This window comes from Callospermophilus lateralis, chromosome 11, assembly GCF_048772815.1.
Source record: "Callospermophilus lateralis isolate mCalLat2 chromosome 11, mCalLat2.hap1, whole genome shotgun sequence".
In the NCBI taxonomy this organism is placed as follows: domain Eukaryota; kingdom Metazoa; phylum Chordata; class Mammalia; order Rodentia; family Sciuridae; genus Callospermophilus; species Callospermophilus lateralis.
Window position 1 is genome coordinate 111,839,474 of NC_135315.1, and position 16,023 is coordinate 111,855,496.

Consider the following 16,023-nt stretch of genomic DNA (forward strand, 5'->3'; position numbering starts at 1 on the left):
CTAATTCCATACATATGTGCTCCACCTAATTATCTCATGACCTAATTATCTCCCAAAGATGCCCAACTCTTAATACAATCACATTGGGGACTAAAATGTCAATATAAGAATCTTAAGGAGACATAGGATTTAGTCCATTGCAGGGAGCATTCACTGAATATCTATTAGCTAAAAGATATGTGTAACAGAATTAATAGTCGAGTGCATAGGTAGACATAAACATAGACAACTCTTTTTGTTCCCAAACAAAACAAAACAAAAAATCAGAATACTCAAAAGTATCAAATGGAGAGAATGCCATAAGCTAAAAAAATAAAAATAAAAAAAGAATAAAGAAAAAAATGATATTGAGAATGGGATACTACTATTAACTGTAGTATGAGAAGTCTAACTTCTCAGTTAGGTAAACAAAGAATGAAGAGCTTTTGGATTCCATATGGTCAGACAACAGTGCATAACTCATTTGAACAAGAAAATTTTTATGAATCATAACATATTGGGAGAAAACCAACATATGGAATAATATATATGTTTGGATTATGGTAGACAACAACAAAAATGGTCTTTGGAATTAATTACTTGCTCTTAGAAATAACAAATATTTGAATCATATGTTTTAAATATAATGAAATTTAGCTACCAAAACTTTTGAAATATTAATATAAATAAGTAGCAATGATCAATAGGAAATTTAAAATATGACAAAATTGGGACATTGTCTCTTCTGCCATCAGTAACAGATTGGATATATATAATAAGACACTAATAAGCCAATGTGTGAGTGAATCTCACACATGAGATTCAATTGGACCTAGGAGTAAAAGAAAGAAAGGAACAAAGAAAAATTACATATATGTATTCATTTATTAAATTATCTCCATTGTAATTTCCTAGGAGTCTCTATTCTGGAAAGCCATTTTTTAAAGTCCAGTGAAGCATGATAATCTTTTTCTAACATATATAATGTTGTAACTATCAAAGCAGAAAACATTGTTAATATCAGTCTTTTACATGGAACATAATTAACACCTCATAAAACAAAGCGTGCCACCAAGGAAACAGTGAAATGATAGTTTAGGCAGTGGGAGTCTTTAAAAAGATAAGAAATATTATTGCACTATTATTTTAGAGAATTCAACATAGTAACTATCTTTAGAAAGAGTAAAAGGTAGGTAAGTCTTATGCTTAGGGAAATTATTTAGACAATGGTTGGGAAATCCAAGAAAAGTAAGATGAGCATTTCACATTTCTGGTAAGACAGTGGAAATAGGCAAAGAAGCAGATCTTCAATATCCCTCAAGGCCCATGTGTTAAAGGCTTAGGCTCTAGCTTGATGCCTTAGGAAGATGGACGAAACTTAAAAAGGTGGGTCTAATGGCAGTTCTTAGGTCACTGGAGATATACCGTCCAGGGGATAATGAAACTGCAACCACTTTCTTTTCTTTTGCTCTTTCACTTGCAGCCATGAGGTAGGTGGGCTTCCTCCACCACATGCACCTTATGTGGTGCATAACCTTACCAAAGGCCCCCAAATAACAGAAGTAACCCACCATGAACAGAAAGCTCCAAACAGTAAGCCAAAATAAACTTAGTCTATTTGTAATTGAATTATATCAGGGATTTTGTCACAGTAATGGGAGGAAAACTAACATAGGCAGACACTAATAAGCCAGAGTGAATCTCACACATGAGATTCAATTTGACCTAGGAGTAAAAGAAAGAAAGGAACAAAGAAAAATTACACATACAGATATGTTTGGGGAGATGAACTGCTGTGTTGTCACAGTTCTTTGTTGATGGTGGTGATTTGTTTTGAGTTTTTGTTGTTGTTTTAGAGAGGAGTGGTAAAAGGGAAAAGGGTTGCGCGATTAATTAACTTATGAATACTGAGTCTGTGAAGCCGAAGGGATATCCATAAAACAGCAAATGCTCAGTAAATGTTAATTAAATATGTGACTATTTTGTCTAGATACCAGAGAAAATTGAATTTGAGCTGCAGTTTGGAATTATGGATACACAAGTGGTGGCTGACATCATAAGAATCTGTGGGTGAGGAGGATGTGAAGTGATTTTGTCTTTGTCTTCATGTTCATTACACAGGTGCCCTTTGTATTTGGCAATTTATAAGTAAGATCTTGAAAAGAATAGTTTTGGTGAAATGATGAAGCCATATTAAAGCTGAATAAGAAGTGAATAAGTGTGAATGAGGAGGTAACGACAATGAAGAACTGTGTTTTTCAAAATATCATGTTTAGTTCTCATGTAGAAATTCTGAATCAGTTTGCTCTGGTGGCCTGAATATCAGTGTTTCTCAAAATTCCCAGGCAGCTTTAATATGCAGCCTGTTTGTGAATAACTGGTAGGCCATTTCTCAAATAGTGGAGAAAACAAAATAACAATGAGGAAAATAATAAATATATTAATTTATATAATAAATGTAAATCATGTTTTTAACCTTGAAGAGAAAAATTTTCAGTGAAAACTAAAAGTGTTTTCTAATGTCATGTCCAGTTATGATCCACTTATAAGATTCTGTGCCAAAATTTCTAGGAGAGATTTTTGCAATGGAATCTTTTTAAAACAAGTGAAATAGAGCTGTGCTCTTACTGGGGAATCCAAAGACTAGAGGACCTCCCACCTATGAAGAGAAGATGTGGGAAGAGCCAAATGACACATGTGAAGCCACCTTAACATGTCCTCACATCTCACTGTGTAGGATCTGGAGGACTTGAGAAGAAGAACGAGGTTTCAGGTGCAGTGGCACATACCTGTAATCCCCCATCTCAAGACTCTGAGGCAGGAGGATTGCAAGTTCAAAGCCAGCCCCAGCGATTTAGTGAGTCCCTTAGCAACTTAGTGAGACCCTATCTCAAAATAAAAATAAAAAGGGCTGGCGATGTGGATCAGTGGTTAAGTGTCTCTGAGTTCAATCCTTGGTTCCAAAAATAAAATAAATAAATAAAGGATGAGAAAGAAGAGAATTATAAAACCCCTTCTTATTTATTTAGCTTACCATAGATGAAAATTTAAGAGGACATACCTGAAATAGCAAAGAAACAAAAGAAAAAAGAAAAGAAAATAGGAATTCAAATAAGTTGAAGAACTAGAAAGCTTAAGTGTAAAGATGTATCTGATTCTTCACCATTTTTTGGTAAATTTGTTCTTACATTAGTATTTGTTTTCATTTGTGGAGAATTATCTATATATTTGCTTGTGGAAGATCTGTTATTTAAGCTCATTGAAGCACTTTGAAAATGAAATAGTTATTTTCCAATGCTATTGGAAAATCTGTCAAATCACTAGATCAACTGTTTCCAATAAATTTAACTATAAATATGAAAAGTGACTCATAAATATAATGTTGATGGGATTCAGGACATGACATCCCCAAATATGTTACTTGTCATGTTAGGAGACAGAAGACAGCTTCTCTGACATTCTCCCACTCTTCTGCACTGTCATGTAGAACATTGAAGAATTATCTGCCCTTCCTATGAATAGATGTAAGACCCTTGTGAAATCTGCCCATGGTATACAAAGAGAAAAGGAATGTCATTTATCTCCTAAGGAACAGAGAGAAGAAGCTCCCCTCCTCCACAACATAAGAGCACACACTCTTTATCCAATCATACTCCTTGACTCTATAATTCTTTCTCAAACTTGTCATAGAAATACTAAGACCCTGTTTCATTAGATCTTCATTTCAGAAGACCCAACTTCATATGACATTTTCCATGTCATATAAAACTTACCTTAGATAAATGTGCCTGCATTTCTTTTGTTGATCTGTCTTTTGTTATACATGTTTCAGACATGAGCTTTGCAATGAGTGATAAAACAAATATTTTCTACTTTGCAGTATTAAACAGAAGATCAACTAAAATCTTAGTAAGGTCACCATTTGACATTGCAGATATTGCTAAGAGGTATTTTCAGATTTTCTTTCAGCAGGCTTTCCTTAATAGACTTTTAATGTTTTTTGTTTTTGTTTTTGACTTTCAGATTTGTTTCCTTATAGCAAAAGCCCAGTTGAGCTAATTGCTTATTTTGGTTTTCTTTTGATACCCTACATATACTTATAAAAACTTTCCACTGGCAAAAGTCTAGAAGGACCAGGTGTTAGTTTCAGAAGCAAAAAAATGGGCCAATCAGTTAACTATTCTTCTACTTTCTGGTCTCCTGAACTTTTCACTTGAGATGAGGAAAGAAGGGTTAGATCAGTATGTTTTGAATTAAGTTAAATACCAGCCAAAGCACACATGTCTAGGTGAAAAAAAAGTAATAAGTTGATAAGTCACGGCTGTTGGATGTACTGATCAAATAGTATTAGAAATAGTCACAGCCTAATTTTGAGATAAACTGACTAGGCACAGTGAGATTTAACAGAAGAGCCGAGTCAGCAAAAACTGGTGTAGAATTTGATGATTGAGAAGAAGGAATTAGAAAATGACTTGACCTTTATATCACCTGTGTTATGGCAGAGTAACAGAAGTGTTCTGTGTGTATAGGTGTGCACATGTGCACATGCATAAGTGTGTATAACAATCTACTATTAAAGAGATGGATCACTAACAATTATATATAATACAACTTTCCTGAATTCAAAGCATGTTTCAGAGTCCAAGTTAATAAATTTAGTTATGTTTGGTATAACTAATTCTAAATGGGAATGGGGAAAACAACAGCAAATAAAATTAAGCAAAATATATTTTTGCCTTTGGAGACTGAAACAGTTGTGATAACCTACGTGATAACCAGGAAAAGATGAGAACAAATACTCTCTGTCATTGCAAAGCCCACATATACCTGTGGTTGGAAGAGGTCAAGTTCCCCGGAGGGAAGTTATTTGTCCACATCCTTGCAAACTGGTCTTCCAGTCAGTGATGGAGGTCCTTTGAAATTAAGTACAATTTCAATGAATTGGCGCAACCTGAAATCAATACCTGAACATGAGCAATCAACGGTTCAAAGTCCTGAAGCTAGATTGAAGCTATTCAGAATCCAAACCACGCAAGTGAAGAAGAAGAAGAAGAAGAAAATTTCTGTTGATCATAAATGCACAGCTTCGAGTTTCATAGTTTTAAGTATTCTCTTTTATTAAGAGAAATAACCCTGCAATATTAAAGGATTTGGGGTAAATAGCTTGGGAAGGGACATTCATTCTTTCCACAGCATGCCTGTGCCAGCTCTCATGCCCAAGTGGCCAGATGTGACTGGAAGTGGTTCCATGTGTCTAAATGGTAGCATTTGCAGGCACAAGTCAATAATTGAACTAATGGCTCTTGGCATGATGTCATCTAATCCATTTGAATGGGTGTTCTTATCCTGCTGTGAAAAGAAGTAAGACCTGTTTTATTATTTCACTCGCTGGGGTGTCTTTTTATGTTAAAAAAAATAAAGAATTGTCCTTAACCATTGCCATTTTTTTAAATATACATCTAACTTAGATTTAAGCCAGGCTAAATCAATCTATACTTAAAATCGTTATACTTTTATTTTTCATATTTAAGGACTAGCTTATGATGTATTAGATAATCTGTAATAATTTAAAATTCTTTAATGTTCTAAAATTTTTGGTAATCCTAGGTACTAAATTTTTTTAACATGAAATCTTTTTATAAGAAGCAAATCAACTATTACACTATTATTCTTATAAATATGTAATCAATTACTAATTTTCACATCAATTCCCTAGGAAAAAAAGGAAGGATTTGGACAAATGCTGATACATTTCAGGTTACTGACAGCAAATTTCTCACATAAAATATTTTGTATAATATAATTAATAATTCACAAAAAAATATTGGGCCACATTTTTTCTTTCTTTCATTTCTGATTAGTATATATCTATAGTATTTCAGAGTGCTTTTGATGAAAAGAATAATTCTCAAAACAAAAATTGTGCCTATTTGAGATTTAGATAATCAAAGAAAATATGACACAAGTTGTTTCCTTGCCTAACTTTCCTGAGTATGTCATTGATTGGATAATGATGGATGCTGGAATCTCTGTCTTTTCATTTATGGGCATATTGTCTATGGGAGACTGCATTCTAGTGACAGATTGTTAATTTGTTTTTTCAGCTTGGTCTCCAGTGGTATATTCTAAAGAGTCAAAGTACTTTTACAATCAGAGCACCTCATTATTAAGAAGATGGTTTTAACTAATTTCATCCACTTATTCTATTTTAGTTTCCATGTCAGCCTCCAAGAATTGCAATAATTATAACTTAAACAATGCTGAATCTCACAGATGTTAAAATCAGATTGTCTACTGTATCTATATTCTTTTATTAAGCAAAATCCCATTGGGGGGCCAGCAACTCTTTAGGTCTTTAAAATGAGGCAGTGAACCAGATAGACAGGTTATTAACTTTGGAGCCCTCCACTGGAGAGATAAGCAACAAACAGGTGGACATATTAACCAGGTAATCTGGCTTGCAATCAGCCCTAGGAAAGAAATAAATGGTGATGTGTTAAAGGGCCAAAGGGGCAAGATAGGGGAGCATGCAGGGGCTGATCTAAGTACCAGACATGAACAAAAAGGAACAGCCATGAAGAGTTAAGCGGGGTGGGATGTGTCTCCAGAGAAAGGAATGGCCAGGCCACAGGTCCAGCAGCGCAGGGAAAGGCAGCCTGGCTGAGGAGCACACAAGGGGGTGATGAGGAGTATGATAAGCTGCAAAAATCAGTAAGGTGCAGTTAAGGAATAAGAGTTTGTTTAAATGCAATGAAAGTGACTGAAGGAAATTAATCAGAAGAGGACAACTTGCAATAATTATAACTTAAACAATGCTGAATCTCACAGATGTTAAACTCAGATTGTCTACGGTATCTATATTCCTCTATTAAGCAAAATCTTAAACTGGGGGGCCAGTTTAAGTTATAATTATTGATTTACCTTTCAATGCAACCACACTGGCTGCTGCTCAGTGAAAAGGGATTGTGGGAGACGTGAATGAGAGTGAAGGCAGAGAGCAACTAGGAGTTTCTTTTTCAGCTCTTGTGAAAGGTTATGGCGGCTTAGACACAGAGGTGTGGCGGAGAGGGGATGGGGGAGTGAGACTGAGACACATCATGACTAGAGAAGCACCAAGATTTACTGGATGTGTGTGTGTATGTATGAGAAACACACACACACACACACACACACACACACACACACACACACACTAAATCCAAGTTGGTTCCTATGTATTAGATTTGGGAGATCAATAGGATGGATGGTGCTACCATATACTGACAGGGATTTTTTGAAAATATGGATTCAAAAGGGATGAATTTTACTATCAAATGAAAAAAAATCTCTGGGAAAGAGAAGGGGTTGGGGAGGCCAGAAATCTACAGTTCAGTCCTGGGACTGTGGTTTTGGTTCTCAAAGAATGCGGAGGGTTGAGGTATACACCAGGTGATAGCCCTATCCTCATTCTCTCTGAGGCTGATTGGGGTCCTTGCTAGTGACTTACTAAGGGGATAGGTGGGTCCCAGCTGGGCTGAGCAAAGAGGGAATGACCCTTTTAAGAAGAAGTTCCCAGGTTTTCATGGAACATGTATTTTCACTTTGAAAATAATCAGAGAGAATAGGTTTTCAACATTCTAAAACTAACAGATATGCCATGCTTATTAACTCATTTTTTTTTATAAAGGAGAAAATACAGACCAAGAGATTTTGTTAAACTCAAACTGTGTCGCTATTTCTCAGACAGGCTATGTTCCTACCTAAAGCTTCATGCTTGGGTATCTTCTTCACCCCTCTGAGTTCCCCAAGTCTGTTTTGAGAACAGGTCAATCCCTCTGACCTTCAAAACCAGAGAAAATGATCTAAGATGAAATTAGAAAAACCTCTCCCTCATACACCTAATTATGCCACCCAGTGAGAGATAGACTTGTTTTCATTAAAAATAAACTATGCAAAGACCAAAAAATAAATAAAATTGAAAGTGAATATAATGAGATGATGCCAAGATATGAAGTCATCTTGATATGAGTGAGAACATTTGGATTTTGATTTAGAAAGTAGCAATAAATAAAATAATCTATCCTTCCTCAATCTGAACATGTTCATTTCTTATGTAGGTTTACCAGCAGAGGGCCCCTGATACCTTTTCCTTCTCTCCCTCCAACATTTTGAAACAAGTCAGAAAAAATAAGAATCCATTTGATCCTATCCTATTGGTCATTTGCCAACCAAGAGAAGCGATTGGGGACACTGCTAACTTCAGCAGAGTGTATGTAGGCCCTGTCCTTCTGGGTAAGGGGATATGGGGTTGGATGTTGTGGAGGACATGCTGACAGGTGACAGGTGTTTTAGCCCCTTCAGTAAATGCTTGGTGTGCATTAACAAATTTGAACTAGCATGGTAAATCCACATTATTTAATATAAAAATTCTTATAAATAATGTTTTAATATTAGCAGCAAAATACTTATTTTTAAAAAGGATCCTTATGGGCTAAAACCTGCAACTTGGTCTTCAATCAAGCTGGAAAATTCAAGACTATCACTTTGTTTGACTTCTAGTCAAAGCAAATCAGTTAAATAAATGTTATTTGTTTTCAGCCTAATCTTTTTTTTTTTTTTTTTGAATACTAAGAATTGAACCCAAGACCTTGCATATGTTAGGCAAGCACGTCTACCACTGAGCTTCCCAGCCCTGATGGCTTACTTTTGATTGGTAAATTTGAACTTTTTAAATAGAGTGTGTTTTCATTATGTATCTTTTGAATAAACTATTCTAAATCATAAACAATCTTATTTCCTGGACTGTACTTTGTATCTCAAAGCATTTAATGATAACTGAAGACTTTATTGATTTTCCAGGGGAAAACCTTGTGGTCTCCAAATTTTAATTAACTTAAAATTCAATATTTATTCTATATGATATATTGTTAGTAGATACTTGACATGCATTTGCCAAATCTATAGAACTGTACAACATAAAGAAGAAACTCTAATGTGAACTATGGGCTTTGGTTAATAAAAATCATCAATATCAGTGCATTAAATCTAACAAATGTACTATGCTAAGCCAAGATAATAATGAGTTAGATGGAAGTACTCTATATTATCTGCTCAGATTTTTGGTAAAATTATAAGTGATCTTTAAAAAAAAAGTCTTTTTAAAACAAAGAAAGAGAGAAAGAGTGCTTTAATTTTCATTTTGATTGTCTCCCCAAGGCCAAGTGTTAACTGTTTGGTCCCCAGACTATGACACTATTGGGAGTTAGTGGAAGTTTTAAGAGGTGAGTCTTAGAGGAAGTAAGGTGGTTGGGGACATGCCCCAGAAGGGAAGATTGTGACCTCACCCCTTCCTCTCCTTCCTGGCTGCTAGGAGGTGAACAGCTTTGCTATATAACATACTTCCCACCATGATGTGCACCTCACACTCAGACACAAAACCAATGGAATCAATCAATCATGGACTGGAACTTCCAAAGCTCTGAGCCAAAATAAACCTTTCTTCTTTTTAAGTTGACTTTCTCAACTGTTGTTTACAGTAACAGAAAGCCCCCACAGGAAGAAAAGACTGGTCATGCTCCTCACTCCTTCCTGGGCAGAGCCTCTGAGAGTGACAGCAAAGCGTGGAGAATTCACAGTCTGCTCACTCGCGGTTTCTGTGTTGGGAGTTTGGTGAGGAGGTCCCAGAATTCATTTTTCTAAAAATTACTGTGATAATGCTTTAAATGCGTCCAAGCAGAAGAGCTACCTCTCGGGGATCGTGGCTATATCACATGGCGAGAAAGACACAGACGTCCCCAACCTTCAGGCCTGAAACCAAAAGACAAAATCCACCATCAGAGTGGACAAAGAACAACTCAGAATCCCTGTGGGACCAATGATTCAAGGCCTAATGTCTCTCTCTTCCTCCCCTCCCTCGGGGCTTCAGATGGTTCCAACCTAGACACAGAGGAAAAGAAGAGGGTTTCACCATGGGAAGATTAACGTCATTAAAGAAGAAGGGGGGCAGTGCCTTCAAACAGAAGGAAGGTTCAGTAACAGAAAATAAGTTCTACTATTTATACTCAAATAATTTCTTTTTTTTTAATTATAGTAAATATTTTGGAATCAGTTATGGGTAGTCAAGAAAAAAATTCATTTTTCACAAGGTTGTGAACTGTTGGTTAGATGTATAAATAATTGCTTTCATTGGTTGCACACATTTTGATTTCAAGAAACATGGTTCAAATGTAAGGACTGTTAAAAAAAAGTGTACATATTGCAGGGTGAGGTGGCACATGCTTGCAAGCCCAGCATCTTGGGAGGCTGAGGCAGGAGGATCATGAATTCAAAGCCAACCTCAGCAAAATCGAAGTGCTAAGCCAATTCAGTGAGACCCTGTCTCTAAATAAAATACAAAATATGGCTGGGGATGTGGCTCAGTGTCTGAGTGCCACTGAGTTCAATCTCTGGTACCATTAAAAAAAAAAAAAAGTACATTATCTTCCATGTACTTGCAAAATCACGACAATGGAAAAAGCTTTAAAATAAAAAACAAAAGAAGCTGAAAAGCTTTTGATGGTCTTGTTATTTATAAGTTGTCCTTATACACAGAATAATTATTGATTGAATCCTTGTAAGTAATTGTGGTTTTTTTTAAGAGAGAGTGGGACAGAGAGAGAGAGAGAGAATTTTTCAATATTCATTTTCTAGTTTTCAGCGGACACAACATCTTTGTATGCGGTGCTGAGGATCGAACCCAGGCCCCACGCATGACAGACAAGCGTGCTACCACTTGAGCCACATCCGCAGCCCCAGTAATTGTGTTTTATTCTTCAAGATAATAATCTACTCTCTTCCATTCTGATAATGGTGGATAGCATAATTCATAAACCAGAACCGTTCAGAGCATTCTTTACCATAGCAGAGAAAAAAAAAATGATTGTAATCTTAAACCAACACTGCCAAGGGAATTTCACCCCAAATTTATGACAGTATTTTTGCCACGTGTCCTACCTGTCAAACTCATAATCCTGGTAAAACTGTATAGCAGAGGTAAAACTGTATAGGAGAGGGCTTAAAGCTTTACAACCTACTTAAATATTTGCAGATGGATTCAACAAGTTGCTCAATCCAAATAGTTATAAATGCGTTCTTTGTACTGTATATCTTCTTGTCGGCACGTGCTTTTTCCTGTCAAAAGTCCATTGCCCTCTCTAAACTTCTTTTTCTGACATGGGAATTATTTTTCCTTTGGGTAGTGACAAATTTTACAGAGAAAGTGATAGAAGAACTTTCTAAGTCTCTGCAGCTCATTCAGGAGCCCCGCTGTCTTTTTGTTCATAGTCTTCAGAGAAACCTGAATCAAAAACTGGTACCCAAAATAAGCTCACGAATTTGCCAGACTTACCAGAAGCTTTGATGCAGCGCATCAACTTTATAAGCAGCAGGTGTCGGCATCTGTTTCTGGAGTTGTCCAGGAACCCCTGCAGGAACTTCAGCCAAGAGGGCCCGGAGCAACACCAGCATAGGACACCATGGAAACTCACAGAAAGAGATGTGTGGTGCTGTTACAGAGCAAACAAAGAACTGCAGCGTAAGATGGAAGTAGTCAACCTGGCGTTTATTTTTCTCAGTGAAAAAGACATGGCAAAAGAATGAAAGAAACATTTTTAAGCCATTTGCGTGACCAAACAAGGTGTGCTAAGCAGGAGCTGAGTGACAGAGGCAGGGTTTTTACATGGGAGAAACATTTTTTATATGAAATGGAGTCTCAGTGTAAAGTAGAGCTTTTTTGGTCGAGGTACATAGAGTTTGGCCCACAACACATTCAGTTGTCAGATAACAAGACTTGAACTCAAGAAATCTGCTGGCTCGATGACCTATAGGTTGACCACAGTGCTAACCTATATAATAACCATCCAACAATATATGAAACCTCAACAGTTCAACTGTTCTACTACATTAGAATACAATTCTACAGTGGAGAAAGAATCTAAATATAAATCCAACAGAAAATTTAAAAATATCATAAAATTTCCAAATACAGAGGTAAAAAATTCTGGTTTTTAAAATAGACGATGATGATCATGAGTTGTGTAGATTTATTTGGGTGTATTTTAAAGTGATATAAGGTTTTTAATTTTAAATTTTCAGAATTCCCAAAATTGTATTTGCAACTTTGGTTAGAAATTGAATGTATTTATTTATAATACTTTATTTACTTTTTAATTGATTGTATTTTTAGATACATGATAGTGGAATGCATTTACAATTCCTATTACACATATAGAGCACAATTTTTATATCTTTGTATAGAAAGTATGTTCACACCAATTCATGTCTTTATACATGTACTTTTTTGCATTACAATTTTTATTACACATATATACCACAATTTTTCATACCTCTGGTTGTATATAAAGTATGTTGACACCCAATTTGTGTCTTCATACATGGACTTTGGATAATGATGTCCATCACATTCACGATCCTTGCTAATCCCCTGCCTCCTCTTCCCCTCCCACCCCTCTGCCCTGTCGAGAATTCATCTATTCCTCCCATCTCCCCCTCCCTACCCCATTATGAGTCAACCTCCTTATTAAAAAACAAAAACAAAAAAGACATGGCATGACCATTAGGAGACTTTGCCAGGGATTCTCAAGAAGAAAATGACAATGTGAAGGAAAAGATTTTCTCATGACTAGTGAAAGAAAGTGTAAGTGAGCTTGGAGATCCAAGACTGTCACTCTCCTGATCCACTTTGGAGGAGAGAAAAAGGGGAAATAAGGTCAGTGGCTAAACAGGGGAACTCCATGGCACCTTGATTGTTTTCCTTGTCGCTCTCCTCACCAAAACTGTCATACCCACTCCCATTTTTCACCATTTATATTACATCTGGAAAATTTAAGATAAAAACAACATATAAATTTTATTCTTATCATATTTCCAGACTTCATTGAAATTCAAGCCTTTTTCTCAGAAAGGTGATTTCTACCTTCTGTCCAGGTAAATTCTGGAGGAAAAAAAAATGAATTCATGTTACTTGTCTGCACACTTTTATTGTGTCTTCAAGCTTCAAGCTGTTTACTCCATAGAGATTTTGGATTTTGTGAGTTTGTTGACTTTCAACAATAAATGTTTCTTTAATGAAAAAAGTATGAAACTGCAAGAAAACAGCTGAACAGAGCTATGTAGAGAGGTCTCTGAAGTTTTATGGTGTCTCCAATAATAAACACAACATATTGAACTCTCCCTGTGTAAAAGGTTTATTGTTCCTTGTTATCTCATCAATTCCTCAAAACATTATTTTGAAGTCAGTTGAAGAGGCTGGGTGCAAAGATTCTAAATAATTTACTCAAGGTCAAAATATTATTCAGTGGCAATGGAAAGTCTGCATGAGACATTTAATATTATTGATGCAGATAACATATCTCAAATTTGTCTCTTTGCTAAGATGAACCTTTTCTCAGTGCAAGCATCATTTTATCTATGATGAGATGAAATTTTGAATCCAGAAACTGTTTTGCTTCAGTCCCCAAATCAACAGAATCCTCAGATGCAGGTACATTTTAGAGCTGAGTAGAACATGAGGTATTGCCATAGTCTGATGGAAAAGTTGCTAGTTCCTCCTGGGCAGGTTTTATGGGATGCTGCTAATTATGTGGTTTTGGGGGTATGGCTATACCCCCTTAATTGTAATGTCCTAACAAATCAGTCTTCACTACATTGGCAGCTTCCACAGCTTGCACCTTCTTCACTTTAGCTTTATGTGTCCCCCTCAGGTTGGGGTCCACAGTAGCATTAGGCAAACCTTTTATGTAAAGGGCGGCCATATTATCACTCTTGCTATTTCTCACCTTTGCATTGTAACATCAAAGCAGCTCTAGGTAGCACATAAAAAATGGGCGTGTCTTTCCAATAAAACCCTACTTAGGAAAGCAGGCAGTGGGTTAGATTCGATCTTCAGGCTATTAATTGGCCAACTGTAGATCTAAAAGTACATGAAAGAATGTTAGATGAATCAGCACGTTAACACTTGGATCAGTCTGGAAGACACTGAATTCTACATAAGTGAATAAAACAAATAAATAAAATAAAAACAGAAATTTATGAAATTCCCTAAATACATCATGCATTCTTATAACTCCTGTGTATATGGCCCAGCTCCTTCCTCCTGGACTCCTTCTTACCTGGATAACTGCACTGACCTTCAGTGGTTGGTTGTCGTTGACTTCCTCCTCCAGCTCACTTTCCTAGCTCTGCATCTCCAGATTGAGCTTAGACACATGCCCATTTACTCTCATAGTTCCTTGTACATGTTCCAAATATAGTTGTCATCAACCAGCATGGACCTGTTGGACTGTTCTTCCACACAGCCCCCTCCTAGACCGCAAACTCAATGCAATAGGAACTTGATCCTTCCACTGAAACTCCCAGATTTCTATTAAGAGATGCATACAAAAGTTCTAAGTATTTGCATGAAAAAAATGAATAAATAAAATTCTTCAAATTAATAAATTAAAACATTTGTCTACAGGTATTGCCAGTTATTAAGCCCACAATCTAAATAAGGTTATAAATAATTTCTCCAGTTTATTCTCATTTGTCACAGACAAATGGGTAACAGAGGATGATACGAAAGATATGTCCATTAGGGAAGAACTCTCTTTTTTTGTAATCTCAGGTAAATTCTAAAGAAGGAGAATATTTTTTGAACATAAAGAAAAATTCTTAGGAAATTAATGAATGTGAAATGTAAAGGTGAGGAAAAGAAAATACCTCAAGAACTGAATACAATGAATGGAAATGAAGCTGTGTCTTGATTATTGAAGTTTCTCTAACAAAATATGACAAGCTAGGTGACATTTAAGCAGAAACTATTTCTCACAGTTGTGGAGGCTGGAAATCCAAGATTAAGACCCTGACAGCTTGTGTCTAGTAAGGGCTGTCTCCTGGCTTAGTGATGGCTCCTTCTCACTGCGTCTTCACGTGGTGGAAGGGGTTGAACAGCTCTCCAGCACCAGGAAACCAGTGCCATTCAGGAGGAGCCCTCAGGACCCAATCACCTTCCAAGGTGCCACCTCCTAACATCATCCGCTAGGAGATTTGTTTGTAGCACTTGAATTTGGGGGAACACAAATGGAAAACTCCTTCAACTTTATACTATTTATGTTGCTCAAAGAATTTGTTTAGGGTTTTCTTTTAGTGTTTCCCCTTCTAAAAAAAAAAGTCAAGTCAGATTTATATATTTTCCTGCTTAGTAAGCAATTGTGAGTGTATGTGTGTGTGTGTGTATTGATGTTCTTGGTGTGGTAAAGATCCTAAGATAGATAAAACAAGATACATGTATGATGATGTGAGGGGGAAGAAAAAAAAAAGAGAGAAATGTGTCACAGTAGATTTGGTAGAGAGAGGTGATGGGAGGGGAGGGGAGGGCAGGGGGAGACAGGAAGGGCAGCAGAATAAAATAGGCACTAGTATTGCTGTACGTATACACATGGCTGTATAACCAATGTGATCCTGCAAACTGTACATGTGGAAAAATGAGAATTCATACACCATTTGAATCAATTGTATGATATGTCAAAATCATTATATTGTCATGAGCAACTAATAAAAAGTAAATAAATAAAAATAAAAAATGTATAAAAATAAAAAAGTGACACTTACCAATATATTTATGCAAGCTAAGAGACATTGAGTACCAAAGATCTCCTGGCTCTCTCTCTCTCTCTCTCTCTCTCTCTCTCTCTCTCTCTCTCTCTCTCTTATTTCTTAGCATTCATTCTCCTTTTTTCATTAACTGAAATAATCACCTCCTTCCCATTGCTTTGGTGGAACTCCATTCTTGAGGGCCCATCCATCAGGATAGCCTGTCTTTTTTTACACAGGGTGTGGGTGCTTGACCCCCAGCAAGGACAATCAGATTTTTTTAGAGATTTTTAACTTACTGACAAGGAGGGAAAATGATTGGCCTTGAGTCTTTCCAAGAGTATCCTAAAGAAGTTTACCTTTTGTTCTTCTCCTCTTCTAGTTTTATTTTTAAATTTATTTTTAACCAATACAGAAAAACATGAAAATTCTACC

General features: G+C 36.2%; 1 pseudogene; it reads right to left on the reverse strand.

Annotated features, from left to right (window-relative positions):
- LOC143410764 (kynureninase-like) overlaps positions 1 to 13,769 on the reverse strand; it is a 195,965-nt pseudogene extending 182,196 nt beyond the window's left edge.
- Between the last annotated feature and the right edge of the window lie 2,254 nt (positions 13,770 to 16,023).